Source organism: Jaculus jaculus, chromosome 18 (assembly GCF_020740685.1).
Source record: "Jaculus jaculus isolate mJacJac1 chromosome 18, mJacJac1.mat.Y.cur, whole genome shotgun sequence".
In the NCBI taxonomy this organism is placed as follows: domain Eukaryota; kingdom Metazoa; phylum Chordata; class Mammalia; order Rodentia; family Dipodidae; genus Jaculus; species Jaculus jaculus.
The window spans coordinates 21134016-21160710 of record NC_059119.1 but is presented as its reverse complement, the minus strand read 5'-3'; positions in this window follow the sequence as shown (position 1 = coordinate 21160710).

The window sequence follows — 26695 nt, the reverse complement described above, 5'->3', positions numbered from 1 at the left end:
TTGGGCCTCTTGCCACTGATAATAAATGTCAGAAGCACCTAGATTTACATGGGTATTGAGGAAGCAAACCTGGGCCACCAGGTTTGCAAGCAAGTGCCTTAGCTCGCTAAGAGGACAGGAGCTACAGTGAAAATCTCTGAGTTCACATGAAATCATAACTCCCTACAGTAACTTCCAAATTCCATGATAATGCTGAATCCTACAAAAGATAAACCAACTGGCACTACAGGATCTAAGATAAGGGAGTAACTGGAAGAAAAACACAGACCACCAAGGGGCAACAGGAAGGTAGATTGGGTGGATTAAGTATCCTACTTTAAATGTCATTGTCTTGTAACTATGAAAATAATTATAGTCACAGAAGACAAGGTGGGAAAAAATAAAAACAAATCTAAAATCCATTGCAAGATAACTACTGTGCAATTCAAATTAACTTTGTGTTCAGGTTTTCAAATCTTTCCATATGATTATAATTTACTTACTATTTCATAACCTTACACTTTAATAAGATATGATCATGTTACTATGTGAGTCATTTCAATATGCTACTATTTTGAAAGTTATTAATATGCATTCTCTTTTGCTTTATCCATCTTCCCACAGGGGATTGAACATACATTCCAAAAGAAATAAAATGGGAAAGAACAAAGCAATAATTAGCTTCTGGTGAGAAAACTGGGATTTTTGTCACAAGACTATTAGTTCGAGAGACAAGTCCTGCTAAGGCAGGGTTTTCAATGTGCCTTTATCTCCCCCATTTAAACATATAGCAGCAATGCTGGAAGAAAGCATGTTTATAGTGTCCTCCCCTTGAGGCAGAGATAAGTCTTCTCCATAAAATAATGCATTCACAAAGCTCCCTTCTTGATCAGAAGGATGTATGAAATGGAAAATGTCCAAGGAAAGCAGGAAGGATAGACAGAAGGGTGTTGAAACAACCAGATAAATACTTTGGTTTAATGTCAGTCTTGGCCATGGAATGGCAACAGAGAGATTAGAGTTTTCTTAAGCCAACCTTAGTTCCCACATGATATGGAAAAGATTCAAAAATACTGTGAGCCAGGCTGTGGAGACTGCAGAAGAGAGCCAGGAAGGGAAGAAGAGGAGGTATAACCACAGCTCTAGCATAGTTTATGAGATCAGAACTAAAAAAGTAAAATAAAATAACCAGATTCCATGACTTCTTAGTCTGCCTGAGAGAGATAGATGGGGGCAGGGACAAAGCCAGCCAGAGAGCATAAAGCTAAGCATAGCTGATAAAGATAATCATGTGAGTTCCTCCAGCCACATGTTTCTCTCCTGCATGTATAAGTAAAAGGAACATTGGCCTGAGACCAGAAAATTGGGTGTAGCTTAAGTCACTAGGAAGATTAGACACCCTCTACCTTCCAATGCTGACTTCTAAATCTGAGAAAGAAGGTTGTTGACATTACAGATTTAAAAAAAATGTGTAAGGAACTGGAAAGAGAGTTCAGTAAGCAAAATGTTGGCATTACAAGCATAGGGACCTGAGTTTCATGCCCAGTACCCACACAAAAATCTCAGACACGATCCTTAACCTGGCACTCTAGTTAGTTAGCTTGGCTCCAAAACATGGTGTCAGGGCTGGTTAGCTGAGCCTGCTGTGTCCTTGGAGAAATTCTACATGCATTTTATAGCTGATTTTCCCCCACTATACCATGAAGACACTAATGATATCCACTTGATAAAATAGTGATAAGGAAGTAACCACGTGTTGAGACATTTGGACAAGATGACGTACATAGCAACCAGCCAATGAATGCTGGTTTGATTCTTCTCCTTCTTTTCTTTTGTTCCATGATGCCAGTAAAAAGTAAATTGAAGGTTTCAGGTGTCCTCCAAGTCTTTTTATATCTTTTCTCCCATTTACTTACCTCACTATTCCTTGGAATTTGAGAGAATTTTAATTTTGTCATTGCATTTTCAAATTTTTCTTATTTGCAAGGTCTAGTCCCCTTTTATTTATACCTTCAAGCTTTGCAAATCAATGTCATTCCTCTCCAAGAAAATTTTCTGGGAGACAAATTACTCTGTTTTCCATTCTCAACAATCTTTCATTTCACTTTTCATTTCGGTAACTCTTTTCTCTCAGTTCCTCTATCCTATTTGAATTGGGCTTTCCCATTTTCTTCTCTCACCTGCAGAATCTACTTTTAATGCAATATTCACTTCTCTTCTATGAATACGGCCAACCTCTACAAACACGGAGATGTTCTTGTCTGGTAACTTTCCTTCCCTCTTCATGGAAGAGAGCCCAGGGAAGTCCATAGTTGACTGAAATGACCAGACAGACACTTGATCTTTCAAGAGAAGTTATTTTGAATACCAAGCTTCTTACAATGTCCAGTTCTCATGAAACAATAACAAGTCAGTTTAGAACTTTGCTTTTCCATAATGAAATTCCAGCTTCTTGTGATTACTGGGGAAGATCCTTTACTGAACCATAGGCTTTCATAGCTTGCTCAGAAAGGATCAGGTTAGCTGAGGTGTCATTCCCCTTCTCTAAGTAGCAACTTTAGGGCTGGAAGGCAGTTATGAAATGTCACATTTTTCTTAGCATAATATTCCTCAGTGCACTCATCAAAAGTGTTGAATTCACTTCCTTCAAAAGTCTGTCCTATGGTCCACCTTCCTTCATGTAGATGTTTCTATTACTGATATGGTTCATCTTTCTTTCCAGTGGCAATCATCTTCTAATGTGTGTGTGTATGTCTGTGAAGTGTATAAGATACATATGCATATATATCTATATATAGTTTATTGTCCTCTATACATACTGAAATATTTACAACTGGAGGTGTCAATAAATAAATATTGGTTGAATAAATGTTTTCCTCCAACTGAAATTAATCTTGATCCATTCATTCCTTCCTCCATATGCTTTTCTGGTGTCTGCTGGAAGGAAATTCTACAAAATTAATTACTGGCATGGTTTCCAAGGCTGACATTTTCTATAATTTCAAGGGGAATTGCTACAAGCTGGATGAAAAATGTAGCTCTAAAATTGCCATATTGAGCCATTAATCCTTTCTATAGTTAGTTTTGCTTGAGTTTCAACCATCTTGAACTTTATTTTCTATTTAATGCCATAAAATGTAAATATGATTTAAATGCTTTGTAACCTAATGCATCCCAGACTCCTTTTAATCCTGATGCAGAGACTGCAAAGATACCCATTGTGTGTGTGTGTGTGTGTGTGTGTGTGTGTGTGTGTGTGTGTTGTTAGTTCTTCTCCAAGTTACTTTTTTGACTCCAGAAAAGAGAATGCTCTCCCCCTGCTCCCCACCAAGGAATTTATTTGGAAAGTGCTTTCAACATTAGAGAGACAAAATGAATTTATCATTGGCTGCTGTCATAAATTGGTAATGGGTAAACTGATGGCATGAAAACACAACAAATTACACACTTGCGTAGGGACATCACAAGGAGGCAAGAACCTAATGACTTTCTGAGATTCAGGGGGCTTTCTTCTTTCTTCACAGGGGAGAGGAAAATTGAGAGTAAATCTTGATAAATAGTAAATGATTTCTTTATTTTATAATATATTTCATTTTATTTATATTTATATTTGAGAGAGAAAGAGGCAGATAGAGAGAATCAAGCCTTCAGCCCCTGCAAATGAACTCCAGAAGTATGCCCTGCCTTGTGCATCTGGCTTACGTGGGTCCTGGGGAATCAAACCTGGGTCCTTTAGCTTTGCAGGCTAGTGTTTTAACCGCTAAGCCCTATCTCCAACCCTAAATGATTTCTTTCTAAAGGACAGAGGAAGACTGAAAGCACGAAATGTCTAGGACAAAATTTGGGCTCTTAGTGGGTTGTTGATTTTGTCTTCTTCGGTTATGATGTGAATTTATCCTTTCCTGGTAATGAACCTTTAATAATATGGAAGGAAATTGTGTTCATTTGGGGTGGATCTGGTCTTCCGGTGGCTAAAGAAATTCAGAGTGAAGGCAAACAAGAGGAGACCAGAAGGACATTAGTTCTGTGTGCCTTCCAGGTTCCTGGGGCTCAGTATTCAGCATGCTAAGAGATGAAAAAAAGTGGCTGTAGTTACATGGACTTATACCTGAATCTTCTATTCCATCAATCTACATGTCTATTTTTGCACCATAACCATGTTGTTTTTACTAGTAAGGCTCTGTAACAGAACTTGAAATCAATATGGTGATACCTCCAGCAATATTCTTTTTTGCTGAGGATAGCTTTGAATATCTATGGTCTTTTGTGCTTTCCTATCAACTTTAAATTTTTTTTTTCTATTTCTCTGAAGAATGGTGCTGAAATTTTATTGGGATTTCATTTAAACTGTACACTACTCTTGGTAGGATGACCATTCTTTATGATATTAAGTCTTCCAATCCATGATCATAGGAGATTTTTCCATCAACCTCACAGCAGCTGTTATTGCCTACACAATATTTTACCCATCAATATGTCATAATGGATGATGGGGGAAGACATTTTTTGTTTTTTACAATAGAAAGACATCAAAATAGAAGAGGGACTGGTTGGAGGAAGGATGGAGCTCAGTGGGAGAAGTGTGGGAAAGAAAAGACAAGAGTTTGATGGGAGGGATTATGATCCAAGTATATCATGTACATATGCAAGCATTTGTCAATTCAAAAAATTAATAAATAAAGATTGGATTAGAAGAAGGAAGGAAGGGCAAGGCAGGGCTGGAGAGATGGCTTAGCGGTTAAGCGCTTGCCTGTGAAGCCTAAGGACCCCGGTTCGAGGCTCGGTTCTCCAGGTCCCACATTAGCCAGATGCAGAAGGGGGCGCACACGTCTGGAGTTCGTTTGCAGAGGCTGGAGGCCCTGGCGTGCCCATTCTCTCTCTCTCCCTCTATCTGTCTTTCTCTCTGTGTCTGTCGCTCTCAAATAAATAAATAAATAAAACTACTTAAAAAAAATTAAAAAAAAAAAAAAAAGAAAGAAAGGGCAAGGCAGTTGTGTTAATTCCCCAACCTACAAAGAGAAAACTCAAGAGATAGTTGGTGGACAAGGGAAGAAATACTGACATTTTGCTCAAGATTATTGATATTTACAGAAAAATTAAACAGAGAAGATTAATGCCTTTCTCTAAGCAATGAAGTCTAGAAATGTAATACTTCTGTGTTAACCATTCCTCAGCTCATTTTCTTAACATTTCTCATCATTGTGTCATGTGATGATGCACAAATTCTCAGCTCATGCAAATGTACATATTGTACCGTCCAGGGTTCAGGTGACACAGGGGATACTCAGCAAGTGCCACCTGACTTATTGTGAGTTGGAAGACGTCATCTTTCTCTTGACCCTTGGTCTTCTACATTCACAGGAGATTTTTGTCTATCCCCCAGTGGGTTTTGTCTTCTTTTCCATATAGGTATATGTATACGGCAGGCATGCATGTTCATATGTACATGGACCTACTGGTGTGTACAGCGTGCATGTGCATTGCTGTGCATGTGTACAAAATCAAGTGTGCAGCATTGGGCATCTTCCTCAATTGCTAACCACCTTATTTTGTGAGGCAAGATCTCTTACAGAACCCACTGAGCAGGCCCCACTGACTAGTCAGGAAGCCCGGGGGGATCCTCCTGCCTCTGTCTCCCCAGTACTGGGATAATAAGTACATACCTTCATGCCTGGCATTTTACATGGGTGCTGGGGGTCTGAACTTGGATCCTCATGCTTGTACACCAAGCAATTGGCCAACTGAGCCATCTCCCCAACCCCTACTTCATAGAGATTTGATGAGAATTAAATACGAAAGTATCAAAGTACTTTATAATGTCCAAATCACTGTGCATATATTAGCTAAAAATCACAGCAGAGGATAGAGAAATTCTTGATAATTAATGCTATAAATATTTGTGTCTGGAATAAGGAGCTTGTTTTCAGCAAGAGATTGACATGATCATCTGACCGTATGGCAATCTCTGGGAGGGCTGCCGTGGAACAAGAAACACACATGAGACCTTGTTCTCTGTGAGCACAGGGAGTAGACCAGAGAGCTGTGCTCTGTAGGGCAGTCATCAGAAACCTAACTGGAGTTCAACTGACTACCACCAGACTTCTCCTTCTTGTAGGGTCCAGAGGCTCTGTCTTTCCACAGACACACCACTAGTGACCAGTGGCTGTTCATCTGGGGCCTACTTGTAAACAAAATTGGATATATGTGGCTAGAGAGATGGCTTAGCAGTTAAGGCATTTGCCTACAAATCCAAAGGACCTCAGTTCAACTTCCCAGGACCCATGTAAGCCAGATGTACAAGGGGGCCACAAGCATCTGGAGTTCTTTTGCAGAAGCTGGAGGCTCTGGCGGGCCCATTCTCTTTCTCCCTCTCTCTGCCTCTCTCTCCCTTCCTCTCTCTCTCTTTCAAATAAACAAACAAAATAAATAAAATTGGGTATATCTGCAGATATAACCTGCAAATTTAACTGTAGAGAATGATTGACAGATATGGCAACTCTCTCTAGAATTTCATAGGCAAATTGGCAATTGTGAGAACTATGTGGGCGCCTATAAAAATAAAGGATTTATAAAGCATGGTAAATAAGGGACACAGAGAAAAGATTGCAGGACTTAGGGGTGAGCAGATGAGCTACTTGCTAACCTTCTGCAAAGCAGCAGGATTCAAACTATGTTTATGGTGGCCAAGGAGAAAAGGGTGAAGAAGAAAGAATTTTCTTGTCAAAAGAAAAATCCTAGAAAAAAAAATTAGTTTTGCTTACTGAAACTTTTCTGTGATTTTATTTCTTTTTAAAGGTTAGTTCTTATTAAAATCGTCAAATTCAAATACTTTTTAAATATATTTTTTATTGACAACTTCCATAATTGTAGGCAATAACCCATGGTAATTCCTTCCCTCTTCTGCCCCACTTTCTCCTTTGAAATTCCACTCTCCATCATATCCCCTCCCCTTCTCAATCAGTCTCTTTTATTTTGATGTCATGATCTTTTCCTCCTATTATGATGGTCTTGTGTAGGTAGTGTCAGGCACTGTGAGGTCATGGATATCCAGGCCATTTTGTGTCTGGAGGATCACATTGTAAAGAGTCCTACCCTTCCTTTGGCTCTTACATCCTTTCTGCCACCTCTTCCGAAATGGACCCTGAGCCTTGGAAGATGTGACAGAGATATTTCACTGCTGAGCACTCCTCTGTTACTTCTTCTCACCGCCATGGTGCCTTCTGAGTCATCCCAAGGTCACTGCCATCTGAAAAGAGAAGCTTCCCTAAACAAAAGTGAGAGTAGCACTAATATATGGGTATGAACATTAAGAGAAGTGCTTACTGGACAGTTTGGTGAACATAGTGTATATATTTAGCCAGATAGCAGCAGACGTTACACCCCTAGGACTCATGACTACCCCTGTTGTAGGTTTTCAGGTTGAAGGATGTATTCCCTTCCATGGAGAGGGTCTCCAGTCCAACTAGAGAGTGGTTGTTTTCCCCCATAACACACATGACCTGTTGGCTCATTTGGCCTGGTTGGCCATATTTAAGGCTTGCAGTGTTTGGTGTTGAGTATCTCCATTGGTGATTTCTCTTTCTCCCATTGAACTGCATGCAGTGCAGCTTTTTCTAGCTTTCTGTCAGCTGGTCTACATGGTGGAGGTTATCAGCTCAGCTCCAGCAGGACTTCTCAGTGTCCTTGCAGCCCAAGTATGTGGACTCTTCAGCAATAGGGTCTTACCATCTATACTTGTAAGGAAACCAAGAGCCTCAGCAACAGCCTGTAATGTTTTGAGGATGCCAGTGACCTCCCTGGCCAACAACTCACTGGAAGGTATCCCATCCCTAGTACCAAAATTTTTCTAGTAACAATCTATGGCTCCTAGGTATTCCATTGTACAAAATAGTAGGTTTCCATATGACTTATTTCTATCCTCTAAGATTTTGATTAGCCCTCCCTCTACCTTTCCTTTACTCAATCTCTTCCCCTGACCTCACTTTGTTTTCACCTCTTTTAATCTGGTTTTCTACTTACACATATACAATACTTTTTTTTATGTGTTGAAACACCCTTATACAAAATTGCTATCAATTTTCCAGTAGTGCCTATCCAACCCAGTTAGAAATATCAAAGAAATTTCAAAGATTACTCTCCAACGTATAGATCTTAGGTATGAAAGGGAACATATCACCACCCCCTTCATGATCGTCTAAATCATAGTGAGTTACATGGACCACTCATGTCTATACCCCACATCTTTCTTTTTTTTTTTTTTTTTTTCTAGGTAGGGTCTCCCTCTAGCTCAGGCTGACCTGGAATTCACTCTGTAGTCTCACAGTGGCTTCAAACTCACCGTGATCCTCCTACCTCTGTCTCCTGAGTGCTGGGAATAAAGGTATGTGCCACCACGGCTGGCTAGCATCCTTCTTGATGCCCAGTGTGTGGTCGGGTGCATCTGCCAGTTGCTCCTGATGGTGGTTTGTTTGGAGCACAGAGCAGTCAGGCAGTGCCATCTGAATATGGCTGTGTTCCCTCTGAAACGTGGAGGAGACAATGATGGTTTTCCTACCTCCAGGGCTGTGTGGAGAACAGAGGTCATGGCCAAACATGTGTAACAAAATATTATGTTTGTATCCTCTGTTTTGGGCTGATTTTCTTCAGTGTGTGAAAGCAAAGTGGGAGCCGCTTTGGAATAAAGAGTGGCTGCCTCCACAGAGAGGTGAAAGGCACTATCCATGTTCCCATGACATACTCCACTAGCTCTTCATCACGGCCAGGCAACAAGCTGGGCTCCCTATCCAGCTTAGGACATTTCCTTTACAGAAAAATGCAGGCATGGGGCTGGAGAGATGGCTTAATGGTTAAGGTGTCTGCCTGCAAAGCCAAAGGATCACAGTTCTCCATGAGATACCCCACTAGCTCTTCATCACGGCCAGGCAACAAGCTGGGCTCCCAATCCAGCTTAGGACTTTTCCTTTACAGAAAAAATGCAGGCATGGGGCTGGAGAGATGGCTTAGTGGTTAAGGCATCTGCCTGCAAATCAAAGGATCCCTGTCCAATTCTCCAGGACCCACATAAGCCAGATGCACAAGGGAGTGCATGCATCGGGAGTTCGTTTGCAGTGACTGGAGGCCCTGGAGCATCCATTCTCTTCCTTCCTATCTCTCTCCCCTCTTTCTCTCTCACTCAAATAAATATTTTTTAAAAAGAGAACAAAATCAGGGATTGTGAAGATAGAAAGATAGTAGGTAGTGTGAAGCTGAAAATTATTTTGACGTGACATTCATATGACAAAATTAACTGTGTTTTTTTTTTCAGTCCTGGAGATTAAACCCCGAACTCCCCCTTAAGATGTATATCCTGACCACAGCTGACTTTTATATATATATTTTATATTTTTTATATTTTTCTCACTAAGTTGTACACTGAACTCAGTCTGTAGCCTAGGCACACTTTGAACGTTTTATCCTCCTGCCTCAGGCTTCCAAGTGGCTCCATTTACAGACCTGAGCCATCAGGCTCAGCTTAAATTAACTATCTTTAATGGATACTATTTTGTGAGAGTTAACACATTGATAATGCTGTACATCCCATTCTTATGGCAAGCTCACTTTTATTATTTCAAAAGAAAAACAAGGGGGGAGAGATGGCCCAGTAGTTAAGGCACTTACTTGCCTGAAGACCCTAATAACCCAAGTACAATTTCCCAGCAAAACCAGATGCACAAAATTTGTTTGCAGCCACTGGAAGCCCTGGAGGGACCATTCTCTCTGTTTCTCTTCTACCTCTCTCTTCTGGAAAATAAATAAATAAAAATAAATTGAAAAAAAGGAAAACTATCAGCATTTAATTTCCATTCACCCCTTCCCAGCCCAACCTGATAACTGCTCATTTATGTTCTCATATTTTTGGAGCTGCCTATTCTGGTCATTTCATATAAATGGAATCATAGAACATGTGCTCTTTTGCCTCTACTTCTTTTTTCAACTTAACACAGTATTTTCAAGATCATCCAAACTGTAGAACATGTCAGGAGGACTTCCTTGTTTTTTATTTCTAAATAATATTCCACTGTTTCTATATATCACATTTATTTGTCAACTCATTCATTAGTAAACACATCATTGATTTCCACCATGTGTGAGAAGTGCTGTTGTTTATTAACATTCCTGAACAACATAAAAAATGAATATCTTTTCTTTTCAATTCTCTGGGGGTATATCCCTAGGAATGGTTTACTTGGTAATGTCACGTATGTTCAATTCTCCATCACATAGAACAGAAACTGGAAAACTACTTAGGCCCACAACCTGAATCCAGACCCTTGCTTTATTTTATAAGTAAAGTTTTATTCAACAGTGGACATCCCCATCCATCTGCACGTTGTCCATGGTTATTCGTATGCTACAACGGCTTAGTCCAAAAGCGGCAAACAAGACCATATGCTTTCACGAAGTCAAAAACTTTTACCATCTGTCCATTTACACTGGGAACTATTCAATCCTTGCTTTAGCTGTAAAGCTCAAAATCTTGGCTGGCATATGGAACAATTTGAAGGGTCACCACTGCACGACTTATTTTGACCCTTCATCATATCTGCTTGGAATCCTAGCCATAAGCGAATGTCGGTAATTTCCAGAATGTACCAGAATCATTTATCCTTGCTGCTATCACTCTTTCTGTACTTTCTGCCCCAAATATATTTTTCTTATTTAACCATCTCTTACATACGGATTTTCCAGATTTGAGGGCTGCATCATCTATAAAGCCTTTCCAAACTTCTTTTCTGCCTCATTGTGTAGATTTTTGGCCACATAACAAATCATCTACTTGTTCATTGTTTGAAAACTTAGTGTTTGAATACTTGGGTGATGGTCTCTATATATTTATATACATGTCTGCATTTGAAATATCCTCTCAATTTTGAAACCATTATGCCATGTTTTAAGAAATATAATACTGGTTTTATTATTAATACCCTGGATCCAATGCCTTTGTACCTTTTTTACTATCTCTTTATCTCTAGTGATTTTTAATTAACAGGTGTATGTGTCCTAGGTATTTTTTATTATTTGTTATTTATTTACACAGTGTATATAGTTATGTTGGTACCATTGTTAGCCTCCTCCCTGTTCTCCCCCCTCTGCAGGGTCTCTCCTCATTGGTGTGGGTTGTGCATTGTGGGGTTAGACATCAGTTATGGGTAAGAGGCAATGTCTCTGTGCATGACGTGTGGCTCTAACATTTTTTCCGCCCCCTCTTCCACAAATTTCCCTGAGCCATGTTGGGTTCACTTTAGGTCTGCTTCTGTGATGAGATCTTAGGGAGCCTCTGTGTCTGTGGATCTCTGGTTTGGTAGGAGTTGAGTACTCTCTGTGTCTACCTTCTTCACCCTTGCTCTGGTACCAGGTTCACCAAGGAAGCAGCACCCTTGCTCATTTCCCCAAATATTCTTGGTTTCAGCTGGGGCTTTTTTGAGGTGTGATGGGATGATTCTTTCCTTAGAATCTGCATCCATCTGAAAAAGAGAAGCAATTTCTGCAATGGAGAGTGAAGTTAGTGCCAGATAACTGGGACAACCTTTGTGGTTTTAGACAACTGGTTTTTAAAAGAACTTTAGGTTTGCAGAAAAATCTAACTGAATGGAATATACAGAGTTATCGTACCTACCTTTAGCTCCTCCACCTCCACACGTTGCCCCCCCCCCATTATCATCAGCTTACGTTAGAGGGGTTCGTTTTGTGAGGCAATGTTAACAAAAGGTCACAGGTAAATACAAATTAAAACAGTAAGAAGTCATCACATGCCTGTTGGAATGGCTGAAATATAAACACTACCAACACCAAAGACCTTGGCAGTATTGCCACCAGAAGCCGTCATTAGTGATTGATGGGAATGCATGCTGACATATCCCCTGTAGAAGACAGTTTGTCTATTTCTAGAAAAGCTAATTATATGCTCACACTGACATTCTAGAGCCTTAATGTGCATGATAGTTATTCAACATTGCAATATTATACAAAATGGTTTCCCAGTCCTAAAACTCCCCACTGCCACGCAGTTCCTCGCCTGACTCTTAAGATCACTAATCATTGGACTGTCTCCATATCTTTGCTTTCTCTAAAATATACTGGCAGTTCTATTGTTTGCAGCCTTTGGGACTGACTTTCTCTCTCTTAGTCATATGCATTTACGGTTTCTTCAGATCTTTCTGTGGCTTCATATCTCATTCATTTTTTATTACTGACTTGATTCCATTGTCTTGATCCATCAGTGTCTTTTTGCAGCCATCCGCCTATTGAAAAAGATCATGGTTGGTTCCAAGCTTAGTAATTGTGAAGAAAAACACTCACACAGGAGGCACAGCTATAAGGACCGCCCTGAGTTTGAGGCCACCCTGATACTACATAGTGAATTCCATTCAGTATGGGCTAGAGCAAGACCCTACCTCAAAAAAAAAAAAAATGCTGAAGGGATAACTCTGTGGGCATTTTTTAATGTTTATAAGTCTTCATTTTATTGTGATAAATACCACGGAGTTCTGTGACTGGATCAGATGGTGAACATATGTTTAGCTTTGTAAGAAATAGCCAAACTGTCTTCTAAAAGCAAAATGTCATCTTGCACTCCCACTGGGAATGAATGAGGGCTCCTGGTGGCCATATTGTCACAGTGTTTGGTGTTACCAGTGCTTGGACTTTAGCCATTGCAGAAAAAAAAAAAAAGTGTGGTGGCATCAGGTTATTATCTGAGATCACACTTCCCCAATGATGCAGGGTATTGAGAGCATCTTTGCATCTGCTTATTTACCATCTGCACGTCTTCCTCAGTAATGTGTCTGTTTAGGTCTTTTGCCCATTTTTAATTCGGTTGTTTGCTTCTTCTCTTCACTTCACCAACAACCTTTTGCTATTATTATAATGATCATCAGCATTGCTACTAGTGAAACTAAACCATCATGACCTTGTAACAAGTACCAGCAAAAAGTGTTTTACAAGTACTGTTTCATGTAATCCTCATCACAACACTTACTTTATCTACTTCCATCCATGAAGGAAGGTCAATTAATGATCTAACACCACAGAGCAGATAAGCAATAGGGCCAGAATTGCAACTTAGGTTTAGAATGTCCAGAATCAAAGTCATAACCAGGAGAGAGTGGTCCTTCCTTTACCCTGCTGATAAGTGACAGGCTTGCTTCTTCTGCATAAGCTAGAAACTTCAGTGGGGCAGAACAGTGTCCTGAATAAATGTATATGAATTTATCAATCTGAATATCATCAAAAAGGGCTGGAGAAATGGCTTACCAGTTAAGGCACTTGCCTGTGAAGCCTAAGGACCCAATTTGACTCTCCAGATTCCGCATAAGCCAGACACACAAAGGTGAGGCAAGTGCAAGGTTGCATATGCCCACTAGGTGGCACAAGCATCTGGAGTTCAGTTTCAGTGGCTGGGGCCCTGACGTGCCAATTCTCTCTCTTTCTCCTTCTTAAAAAATAAAAATAAAAATAACTCTACCTTTAAAGAAAGAACAAAATATTAGAATCAATTCTTATTTTTTCTATTTAAACTACTTAGCTACTTTTAAAGTTTTTTTAGGCAAATTGAGTTTTTTTATACAATCAAATAAAAGTAGAAGGTATAAAGGAATCCCACCCCAACCTCGCTCAAGTTACTAATGGGCCAATTAGCAATTTCTACTTCAGTCTGCTACTCAGTTTCATCTGAATCAATTAGTAATTCAAATAAAGCTATCATCATAATTTATCAAGCATAGTGAGGTTGTCTTCCTCTAAAGACTTGTGTACATATCTGGACAATACGATGAGTCACAAATAGTACACACACTGTCTAAATGTCGTGTTTGTGATAAAAATGAGTTGGTTTATTAAACTGAACAAAGTACTAGGGCCTGATGATTAGAAATCCATTGAATAGGGTAGAAACCTTGAAATCTACAGGCTGGGTCTCTTCTGGCTTCTCTTACTTTAACCCTTCTAGTCCTATATTGCTGCAGGCGGTTTGCAGGACTGTTGCAATCCCATTCCAAGCCAGGTGTGGTCCCGCATGCCTGTAATTCCAACACTCTGGAGGTAGAGGCAGGGGGAGTGTTCACTGGAGGCCATCCATGGGTGAGGTCCTGATTCAGAAGACAAAAATTCTATCAATTATAAATTCCTAAATATTTACATAAACACTATAATGACTACATTTACCCCATGTGGATTTTCTTGCATCTTATTTTTTTCTGATCAGCTCTGTAAAAGAACCAATGCACATTTGCGTGATGAATTTTAGGTGTGAGGAAGATTCTTAGGAACTGTTTGATGGTCAGGTTTACTAAATCCTCATGTTGGCTATAACAGAAAGAAAGATCACTCTCTGTTGATCATACATCCCTCCATGAGCATGCTGAATTCCTACCCCCAAGTATGATAGTATTGGTGATAGGGTTTCATGGATTTATGATGTCAGGATCATGGGACCTTTAGAAGAAATTATAGTACCATTTACAGTAAGAGATGCCACAAACTGAATCAGTCTCTCTTTCTCTCTCTCCTCCTTTTTCTTTCTTTTTCTTTCTCTTTTGCTCTACCTCTCCTTTATTCAGCCTGATATTTCCTTTCTTCCTCTTTTCCTTGTTATCAGACCATCTTTTCTTCCTTGCTATTAAATATTAACCCATGGGATTTTATTTTACAAAATTTCACTGGTGTTTTCTCTGAGTAAAGAGACAGAAAATAGCAGCAAGAGGATGGCATAAAGGCCAATTCAGGGAAAGAGCAAAGGCTTGAGAAATGCATGCCTAAATACCCCACGGAATGATTGTCTCTGATCTACTGGCTTTCCTTAATTTTTATTTACTTCTCCACTGACATTCACACATGCACTTGGATCTTATTCACCTAATTACCTTCTCTTATTCCCCCTTACTCCCACTAAAACTCTTCTTCTTCCCCATTACTCCACATCTTACCTTCCTATCTTTAAAAAAAAGATTTTGTTTTTATTTATTTTAGAGAGAGAGAGATTGGCAGAAAGAGAGAATGGGCATGCCAGGGCCTCCAGCCACTGCAAGTGCATTCCAGATGCATGTGCCACTTTGTGTATCTGGCGTATGTGGGCCATGGGGAATTGAACCTGGGTCCTTTGGCTTTGCAGGCAAGCACTTTAACCACTATGCCATCTCTCTAACCCCTTCCTGCCTTCACTTAACCCATTGAGTTAAATTAGGTTTGCTGACATTTCTCAGACTTCATCACAACCCTTAAAAGCATCACCCATTGAACACAGACTTGGAATAAAACATGATGCTGCTGCTTTCTATCTCACTCAGCTTCTTTGGACAAGCTCTGTGAGATGAGACATCTGAGGTCAGAAACATCCTTCATGTGCCCCCAAAACACAAAATGCATACACACTGTGGGACATGGACACGAAGCCATGTGTTTCTGGGTATTTAATCCAGCCTGTTTATTTCATTGTTCCTTCTCTCCAGAAATTATGTTGAAATGTTAATGTAGGACAAAGAAGGAGTGTCTATTCCTAAACCCTTGCTCCTCCTTGGCTAGTCTCGTGAAGCAGCTACTCCTCACCATGTGCCAACACTTCTCCCACATACAGGCAACAGTATGGATCGGCAAGAATGGGGTCCCACACGCTTGCTGAGTTCCCAATCAAGTCATTTCCTTGTCTATACTAAGGAGTAGGAAAGTCCCTCAGGTCCCATCCCCTGGATCCTACGTCTCCGTAGAAGAGAGCCCATGCCTGGCACAGCACTCTCTACATGGGACTCTGTGAAGCACATAAAGAATACTGCGTGCATAGCAGATGCTCAAACATTGCTATTAAAATGCTGAGCTGAACTGTTCACATCTATAATTCAAGTACGCTACATTTCATCATTTTCTCAGTCAATAGTAATGAAGACAATAACTGGGGCACATAGCCCAAATGTAAGTGGCATCTCATCTAAGGCAGACTTTTTGGGACACTTCACACAAAATATCTTTCAACCTGTCAGTCAGCAATAAGGAAATACTGAGAGAATGGACATCTTGTGGAATTGTTCAGAATTGCAAGGCTCTATAACTTGGTTTCCTTTTAATATTTTTAGTTAAAAAAATAAAACTTCTGGGCTGGAGAGATGGCTCAGCAGTTAAGGTGTTTTGCCTGCAAAGCCAAAGGACCCAGGACCAAGGTTCAGTTCCCCAAGACCCACGTAAGCCAGATGAACAAGGTGACACATGCATCTAGCATGCATGGAGTTTGTTTACAGTGGCTGAAGGCCCTGGCAAGCCCATTGTTTATCTATCTATCTATCTATCTATCTATCTATCTATCTATCTATCTATCTATCTACCTACCTATCGTCCCCTCTTTTTATCTCTCTGTAAAATAAATAAAGTAAAATTAAAAAATAAAACTTCATTATCCTGCTCTAGATAGCATTAATGGAAAAGAAATAGAAGCATTGATACAAGTATGCTGCATTTTACATCAAGTACTGATGAGTTTCAAAACAGCAAGATGAGATGGACATAGCACCTTTAATCCCAGCACTTGGGAGGCAGCAGTAGAAGGATCACCGCGAGTTCGAGGCTACCCTGAGACTACATAGTGAATTCCAGATCAGCCTGAGCTACAGTGAGACCCTACCTTGAAAAACAAAAAAAAAAAAAAAAAAAATAGCAAGATGAACTCATAGTTTTATCTCAAAATAAAAAATAAACCACATACATGTTTGCTACAAATAAGTACTTAATATGAAACCTTCCTCCTATAGAAACTACCCAACCAGAAACACCCAAAGGGAAGTAGCTTAGGGAGAAAAGGGTTTGTTTCTGGATTACAGTGTTGAGGGGAGGTCTTATCATGGCAGTCAAGGCTCAGTAAGAATGGACAGCCAGAATCACATCTCCACATCACAGGGACGATATAGGGACAGGGAGCTGAGCTTCACCTATTGGGACTGGGCTAACAAACCTTGAGGTCCAGCTTCTGTGGCACACCTGCTCTATCAAGTCTCCACCTCCCACAACACCAGCTGGGATTTACTTAAGAGGCTATGGGGACCATTTTGCATTCACACCTTCCAAAATTGCAAAAGTCACCAATTAAGGGGCAATTAGCTTTCTCCCACTTAAAGTGTTCTATTTCCATAGTATTTTCTACAATTATCGACCAATGAATGACCTGAAAAACTATCACAGAGGATGCAGACACAAAACTGCTATCAGGGTAGGAGCTAGTAACTGTTTAGCATATGCTGAATTCCTGTTCATCTGTTTATGCCAGAGCAGCAGGCAGAGTATTAGCTGTCAGATTTTTTTAATGCATTGCATAGTTTAGATGCATTGTAAATGGAAAATAATTTTCATATCAGCCCCTTAATGTAATAGGTGTCTATTTTTAAATCCTTAATTTGAAATAAATGCTTTGATCAAGATACTACCTTTATTTCTCACTAAATGTAAATGACACCAAACCCGCATATAGTTTAAAAGGTTGATCATTTTATGAAGCTGTACAAATGATGTTAACATAGACTACCCAGCTACAATAAGACACTTTCCAGCCCTAATATTGGCATCAGATTAGAGGGAAACATAATTGCTTGTCTCTGCATCATTTGTTGGCTCCGTACAACAGCTCATCTATTATGGATTATGTTTGAGGCAGGCTTCCCACGGTGGACTTCTTTGGTACAGTGACCAGTTCTGAACTTACTGAAGGCAGGTGCAGCTGCTCCATGGTTGCCACATGCATAGAGCGACCAGCGAAGCCCTTGCTACGTGCTTCCTATCTGCTTCTCTGAATGATTTTGCTATGGGCAGAGCTGTGAGCTGCAGCCAACCAGGATGCTGTGGGTAGAACTGATAACTACCACCTACCAGGATGCTATGGCTGCAATTACTGGAATAGGCCACCATAAACTCCAGTCAGGGGATTAAAGAAACCAATGGAGTCTAGAACTTCTAGGAACTTATAGAACTTTGCTTGAATCTTCATGTGATAGGGCAAAATTTCATAAATCCACTGGCCATTTGTATCTCATATTTTATCAAATGCCTTATTTTGACTATAGTTTTTTGTTGGCTTTTCTTAATTGATTACTTAAAAGTTCATGCTTCATAAAATATTTTTAGTATTATGCAAGTTTTTAAGTTTGTCTCAAATATTGTTTTAGGCCATATCAATGCTTCTATGATTAAATGTGTCAATGTTCACATATAACATATTTTCATCCTTTAACTTTGGGTTTACAAGTTCCTTTACCTTCAAGAAATCACATAAAATATAGTAGGTATAGCAGTTAAATTCTCACTGTAACAGTTACCTTCTCCTTGCTAGGAAAAAAACACCCAACCAGTAGCAGCTTATGAAATGAATGGGTTTATTTTCAGCTAACAGTTTCAAGGGATGTTTCACTGTGGTGAGGAAATCATGGCAGGAGCAGACATGGGCATCACCTCACCACATCAGCAGGGAAGAAGCAGAGAGGGAGCTGTTAGCACTGGCAGGTGGAGCTAGAGCGCATAACATCTCAGTCCCACCAATAGAGACATGTCTCCTCTAGCAAGGCTCTACGTCCCAAAGGCTCCATAAACTGGGAATTAAGTGTGAGGCTTAATCACAAACACCAAAAGGGTGAGGTGGGCACTTTACAGTAAGCCTCCACAATAGATCTGCATTTCATATCAAATTGGTCATTCCATGGCAGTCGCACTAGGTGATCCAAAGGACACTATGCAATTTCAAGAAACCCATTTCTGTCATCCCAAAATCATACCATTTACATGACACACCCCCTGATACTTTCTCCAAAGCTAGAAAGGCAGATACAAGAACAATATTTACCAGAGTCATCCAAGCATAGCAACATTTTCCTAAAAAGGCAATTTAAACTATTGGAAAGAAGAAGACTATTGTTTTCTTTAATTCTAGTATTCATTCACACAGGTATGAACATAGCCAAGCATACACACACACTTGTCTTTTTATTCCTCTAGTAATAAGTAAATAAGCTGCATTCTAGGAGAAGAAACATTCATTTTTGAAAGCTTAACTCGTGATCTTTAAAATTCCCAAGCCACTGCAACTTTCAATACATTTCAGAAGCAGTTGTGGCACCTTATTTAAGCCCTCATTCCTGCATTGTAATTCACCACTTTCTTGGAAAATCTAAGTTGAACACAGGTAAGTATTCTAGCATCTTGTACTGACATTATTTATAATTCATTTCTAAAAATATTTTCCCAACATTTTCCAACTGAAAGTTGTATTCCGGAAATGAACTGGACAGGAGAAGTGATGTAAGTGCATTTTCCTTACACCTGGGCGTGATCTAAATTTATTTTTAAGAGAATATATAAGTGAGACTGTGGATATTGAAAAAGACAACTAAAATCTAATGCACAATTTCAAGGGACTTGAAAACACAAAACTACTTTCCCAGGGCTCCTTTGAGCCATTCCTTAATGTATCTATTTCACCTTGAATTAGATTCAAGGTTGTCCTCAGATATAAATAAGAATAAAAACAAGAAAGGCAAGGTTGAAGCATGCATTTCTTAGATACTAACTGTGTTCTGGGTACTTTAAGCATCCTGTGGGTCTTCATCCTTCCAATAGCCCTTTGAGGAGGTGCTATAATCATCAAAAATTTTAACAGATTAACAATTTGGGACTCACATGGGTACAGTGGCTCGCTGAGATCTACAACTGGGAAATACCAGGTCTGATAGTTCATCTCGAGCCCATATTTTCTGGTTTTGCCCTTAAAATACATCTGAGTTTAAGTAGCGATGAAAGTGAAGGAAAAGCACGTAATGACAGCAAACCCATCCCTGCGTGTTTCTTTGCTAGTAATTTGTCACATTACTCTAAGCAAATGATATGTCATATACCTCGAGACACAAGGGTTTTCATGAAGATTGAATGAACTTCACTTTCCTTTTATACCAAAAACCAAAAGGTAATGGAGATTTGAGGGTTAACATACAGACAGCACAGCCCACAAGCTTTCCATACATAGCCAGGCTCTTGCAAACTATCACAATCATTATAAGTTTTATATATATATATACATGTTTCAGTTTTTTGAGGTAGGGTTTCACTCTAGCCCAGGTTGACTTGGTATTCACTATGTAGTCTTAGGGTGGCCTCGAACTCATGGCAATCCTCTTACCTCTGCCTCCCAACTACTAGGATTAAAGGTGTGCGCCACCGCGCCAGGCAGTTTTATATATTTAAGTCACTTCAATTATTTAAAGCACTACCTAGGTGTAAAATGATGCTAATCTTTCAGAAGTAGGATGTGATATGATGAAACCAACTTCCTGGGACATGTAACTGTACAAATGAGAGATGTGGGGGACTATCAAGGACAGAGCCCCACCTTGATCTTCCAGGGACACTTCCACAGACTTCTCCAAACACCATTACACAGGGGCTTTTGAAACCTGCAGGTCAACTTTGACTGTGGCCCTGTCTTCCTGCTCTCCTCACTCATCTACGGAAAATGCTCTTCTCCAAAACAAAACCTTCTCATGACACCAGTCGCAGCACTTTGGGGACAAAAGTACTTGGGACAAAGATGTCTTCACCCCCTCTACCTGAAACCACATGGGTGTTGAAGAGATAGCACATGCATGCATAGAAGTACCCTTCAGGGTCCTGATAAACATCTCCTCAGCTTGTCCTTTGAATGTTATGGAAACTCACCCCCCCCCACCCCATACCAACACTGCCTGGCTCTCTGTTACTATTTTGTCTAAAACCAAAAGCTAGGGTTGTAAGGAAATTTCTCTACATAGTGCCTTCAGAGCCAACCTCACTAACCAGCCACCCTGGTCTTCCAGCAACTTGAAGACTCTTGTCTCTCACACAGACCACAGCTGAGCCATATCGCCACCTAGAGTCCTTAGAGAGAAAGCCCAAGCTTTAACAACCGAAAGGAAGACGCAGTCCAACTGCACCTGCCGGGGCTGCAAACCCTGCTCTCTGTAAGCCTAGGTCATGGGAAATGCCTGCCAGAACTGGAGAGGGAAATGGAACCTGACCCCACAACTGTTCCCACATACCTGCCAGTGCACTGTGGGAACAGAGAGGGTGAGTAGAGCTGAGTGACATTGCCTATAGATCTTTCCATCTAAGGAAATTCAAGTTGCTTTCAAAAGTAGTTTGAAAATTGAAACACATATACATACATACATACATATATATCCATATATGTATATGTATGGATATATATGTATATGGCATGTATGTATGTATGTATGTATGTATGTATGTATGTATATGGCAAGAGAGAAAAAAAATGGTGTGACAGGGACTCTTACTGCTGCAAATGAACTTCAGACACATGTACCACTTTGTGCATCTGATTTTACTAGGAAATTGAACCGGAGCCTGCAGGCTTTACAAACAAGCATTCAATTCTAGATCAAAGGAGAGCAGAAATTAACCTCCAAGTGGTGAGGGCTTTGTGGTTCAAGGAAAATGAACTTCCTTTTCAACATCTTGCTAAACTAGCATATTGCCTTTGCTGTTGATAGCCTTTATTTTTTGTTTGTTTTTTATTAGCATGTATTAGTGGTACAAATCAATGGATCTCAGCCCAGGATTTGCACACATGCCTACAGCACACACTGATCAAATCCAGCAGCACGCCTTTATTTACTGTTTCCTCCATGAGCCCCTATTCCAAATCCTATTAATCAATACACTATATTTGCACCCACATTCTTTAGTGTCAGTGTAGGACAGAGACCATGTGGCACTTGTCTTTCCGTGCCTGCCTTATGTCTTTCTGCGTCTGCCTTATTGGTGTTTGTGTCTGGTTTGTTTCAGGGAACACAAAGTCCTCCAGTTCCAACCATCTTACTGCAAATAATCACAATTTCATTCCTCATTATGATGAACAGTACTTCATTGTGTAGAGGTACATTTTCTTTACCCAGTCACCTATTGGCAGGCACCTACGATGATTTCATATCTCACCTATTGCGAAGAGTGTAGCAATAAACTTAGGCAGAGGTATCTCTGGGTTTTGCTGGTTTATTTCCTTTGGATATATACCTAGACATAAAATAGCAAGATCACATGGTACTTGCATATTTAGTCACTCATGAACCAACATGTTGATTTCCATAGTGTCTGCACTAATTTGCATCCCTGCCAACCGTGGATAAGAATTTCATCTTTCTCCACATCCATACGAGCATTTGCTGCTTTTGTTTTTCCTGTTTTCACAGTAGACATTCTAGCTGGAACAAGATGGTGTCTTACCATAGTGTTGATTTACATTCCCTTGGTGGGTAATGAACTGGATGCCTTTCAAATATTTGTTAATTGCAAGTACTTGTTTGGAAAAAAAAATGCATAGTTATACCATACCATGACTCTGCTGACACAATGTATTAGTTTCCTATTACATTTGAGGAAAAAAATACCATACAATTAGTAGATCAAAGCAACACAAGTTTTTTCTCTGTTTCACGAAGTCAGAGGATCACCATGGTCTCCAGGGAATGAAGTCAAGTGTCAGGGACACAGGCTGCTCTGTAGGTTCCAGGATGACTGAGCACTTCCTCATCTTCACCTTCTGGATCTCCAGCTTGTGGGTTATTCCTCCATCTACAAGGGCTTCCTGACTTTACTGTCCTTCACCTCATGTCCTTTGTCATCATCATAACTCCTCCTGCATCACGCCTCCCCCTTTGGTGCCCAGCACCACATGGCCATTTCCATCACTGGATCTCCTCCTGCATCATGCTTCCCCCCTATGGTGTCCATCACCACATAGCTTCTTCCATAACTAACGTTCCTCCAGCATCATGCTTCCTCTCTTCAGTGTCCATCAGCTCATGGCCATTTCCATCACTGGAGCTGCTCCTTCATCAACTTCAACAGGGACTGTTGTGATCACATCAAGCCTCTATAAATGACCCAGAGCAATCACCCCTTCTCAAGACCTTTTATTTCATCATGTCAACAAAGTACCTTTTGCAGACACCTTGCACCATGTGCAAAATAATGACGCCTGGGTTAAGGATGCACCAAATATTGAAGGATGATCCCAGGAGATTATAACAGAGCACAAAAATTCCTGTTCCCTAGTGAGGGAATAGTTGCTGTGACTTCATAGCCATCATAATTTTGTAGTTGGACACATTGCATTGCAGTGATTCTGGCCTAAACAAGCCTAGTTACCACTAGTGGAAACCAACTTATTATACTTAATAGTATGCAATATTTGAAAATGAAGATGCTAATATTTATGATATGGAACACCTGATAATAAATCTGTTGCTTATTATGCTATACTTGGGAATATTTCTGTTTTTACTTAAAAGTATGTATTTCCACAGATGTATACAAAGTAAAAGTTCCCTTCCTTTTCACCAAGACTAGAGGTAGTAATTTTATACACATGCATTTCTATTAAAATGTTTTATAAATGTATGTTAATTGTATAAAATAATAAGTTTCATTTTAACATTTCCATGCATGCATATAATGGATTGTAATCATATTCACTCCCCATTCCTCTCTAAACCTATCTCTCTTCTCCTCCTGGCCCCCTTTATCTTTCCTGATCTTTTCCCTTCTACTCTTATGCCTTTCTCTATAGATTCCACAAATGAGAGAAAATACTTTATACATGTTACTCAAACTGTGACTTATTTTACTTAACAGGATGATGTCCAGTCCCATCCACTTTCCCAAAAATTCCATGTTTTGTTCTTTCTCTGTGGCGGAATAATATTATGGTGTATAATATCACAGTTTTCTCCTACATTCATCAATTTATGGGTAATAGGCTGCTTCTGTAGTTGGACTAATGTGAAAAGAACTACATTTTATCAATATTTTAGAGCTTATTACTTCAACCTATAAAAATGTTTACTGTAACACAGAATTCTCCTTAAGTCAGTGGTGTCCTGAGAGTTTTTGTAACTCTTCCACTTATGGAGACCATGCTCAGTGGCTGACAGACACCTCTCCAGTTTGTATAAGCACTGTTTAGTGCTTGCACAGAGAAGCAGTTCTCAGTGCATTCTCACAATGTATAGCTTACACTCAGTGATGTTCAACTATGTAAAGTAACATTCATGGCTTCCGTGGGTTAGGATGTGGACACACCTTGGTAACATGAGTTAACTTACCACACCAACCTTCCATCAAGGTTGCACATAGCCTTAGTCCTGCGATGAACTCGTCCAAGAGACACATGAAGTTAGCCTCTCCCTTCAATTTGGCAGTTCTTTATTCATTGATACAATACTAAGTATTTAGACATCCACAAGGAAAAAAAAAGTACTTCTCCATCAGTCATCCAAATTAAAACATGTGGTTCCATGCACATGAAGCACACATCAATTTGCTTCACAAAATACATAACAGCCACTCACACATACACATGGCAAAACAGAAAGAGATGGCCAACTCTTCCACATTTTCATCGTAAGTGAAGATACCCATTATGACATGCCCTCTGGAAGGCTTTATGAATGCTGATTTGTGCAATCTCAGTGCACACTATTCACATGAGATATGGCCCTGCAAAACCCTCCCTGAGAACCTCTCCTCACCTCATTCATTCCTGCCTGCTTGTGAACTTGAAGTTTCAGCTAGAACAACTGGACAGGAGACAATAGGGAGAGAAAAGTGTGGTTCATTATGAAAGTCAATATGCCACTCTTGACTCACTCCTTTCAATATTCAGACAGACCTACCTAGAGAAGTTCATGTGTACACTGTACTTCCCCCGGGTCAATAATATATGCACCAATTTCAGAGCAAATATCTTACCTAACCTTTTACTGATAGAATCAATTTGAAAAATATTGTCCATCCATTGTTCTTTCCAAAATAATGCAGTAATTTTTAATGCTTTTGATTATTTTTTCTTATATACATTCTTATATACATTTCTTATATACATTTTATTATATCTTATACACATTTTTATTTATTTAATTGCAAGTAGAGAGAGGGACAGAGAGAATGGACAAATGAGGGCCTCAAGCTACTACAAACAAATTCCAGATGCACAAGCCACTTTGTGCATCTGGTTTACATGGGTACTGGGGAATCAAACCTGAGTCATTAGGCTTTATAGGCAAGTGCCTTAACTGCTGAGCCATCTCTTCAAACCCTAATGAAGTAATCTTATTGTTCACCATCTTAATTCATTTATTCTTTTTGCATATGCCTTTGGCTATTGCATCATCAAGAAGAATGTTATTAGAAATTACTCAATACTAATTTACATATACACATACTATAACATAAGTACAACATATACATATAATCTATATATTACTTATATAGATTGCATATACATGTAGTATAAACACACACACACACATATATATATGTATATATATATATATGTGTGTGTGTGTGTATATATATATATATATATATTCCAATACACAATTTCTACTCAGTATGTTTTATGACATTATAAACATTTTAGGCAATGTGAATTGTAATTTATATATATATAATAATTAATATAATAATGTAATTATAATTTATATATATATATATATATATATATATATATATATATATATATTTCAATACACAATTTCTACTCGGTATGTTTTATAACATTATAAACATTTTAGGCAATGTGAATTGTAATTTATTTAACCCTTCTAGGGACACCAACATGAAATTACTATCTCTCTGCATTTTTGTCAAAGTATTGGAAATTAATATGATAGAAAAATTGACATGTATCAGCAAGAGAATTATGGCATCATATACTCTGACAAAATCTATGACTTTCTAATATTTTATTAAATTTAAAACATCCATATTTGTCAGCTAATTTACATTGCAATTCTTTTGCTTATCATTGTGAATAGTCTATGTTTAAAATATAATGATTTTATTAACTCTCTAGAATATGGTTGTTTTGTCATTCATTGGCTCATTCAACTCATTCAATCATCTAATGAATGTTTATAAAGTGCTTACAATATAACAGATCAGGCTCTAAGGTAGTTAGCTCTCATTCTTTATAACATGTGACATATAAAATTCAATCATATATATGTGTTCACTGTTTTGAACTTAATGAATTCAATGTTGCATAATGTAATTTTCTTGATTACCAATCTCATTTTAAGTAGGTTTATGCAATTACCGCCTCAAGACATCTGTTACAAGGGTAACTGGGTAAAAACAGCTGAAAATCACACATAGAAAACAGGTAGCTGCATTCCCTGGGATTCTATTCCAATGAATATTAATCACTTTGACTCAGACTCAGAAAGTAACCACTGGAAGTGCTATCTCATTCCTGCCAAGACAAGCTGGGATTTAGGAGGCATGGGATCCAGTCCCAGGTAAGTGTGGTAACATTTATGTCAAAAATTGGACATGTATGAGAGGCGACAGAAAACACCACATCTTCAGAATTGGGTGTGAATTGTCCTCATCCACAGTCAAAGACAAGGACAATGGGAAAACAATGTAACAGGATGTCTTGGGGATGACCAGAAAACTAGCCCTTTCCAGAGTTAAAAACTAAGTAGGGGCTGGAGAGGTAGCTTAGCAGTTAAGGCACTTTCTTGTGAAGCCTAAGAATTAATGTTTGAATCTCCAGGTCCTACATAAGCCAGACGCACAGTGACATAAGCATGTAATATCACACATGTGCACAGGGAACCCACACATCTGGAGTTTGTTTGCAGTGGCTGAAGGCCCT